This window comes from Penaeus monodon, chromosome 21 (assembly GCF_015228065.2).
Source record: "Penaeus monodon isolate SGIC_2016 chromosome 21, NSTDA_Pmon_1, whole genome shotgun sequence".
NCBI lineage: Eukaryota > Metazoa > Arthropoda > Malacostraca > Decapoda > Penaeidae > Penaeus > Penaeus monodon.
The window spans coordinates 14,484,150-14,484,424 of record NC_051406.1 but is presented as its reverse complement, the minus strand read 5'-3'; the positions used below and the strand labels follow the sequence as shown (position 1 = coordinate 14,484,424).

Here is a 275-nt window from a genome sequence, read left to right as displayed (position 1 = left end):
TCACAGGAGACGTAATGCAAGGTGTTGGTTGCGTTTTCTTTCTAGGGAAGTAAGGGGGGGGTAGGGGTAGAAGCGAAGGGGTCGTTTTCCTGTGATGTTCAGCGTTCAATTTTTGACACGGGGGGGGGGGGGGTCGTTTTACGGCATGGCGGGACAAGGTCTCCCGTTCAAAATTTCTCGTGCCGTTGACGCTCTGCCGAATGCTGTTTCGCGAGACCGGCCGAGGGCGGTGCTGCTAATTTCAATGGTAGAATTAGAGCAACGGAGGCCATTTG

The 275-nt window shown here is 54.2% G+C and overlaps 1 protein-coding gene across 1 annotated transcript in view; it reads left to right on the top strand.

Moving 5' to 3' along the window:
• The window catches only part of LOC119586257 (SNF-related serine/threonine-protein kinase-like), a gene marked incomplete in the record, with an annotated part of 91,676 nt that overhangs the window by 1,373 nt on the left and 90,028 nt on the right, over nucleotides 1-275 (top strand).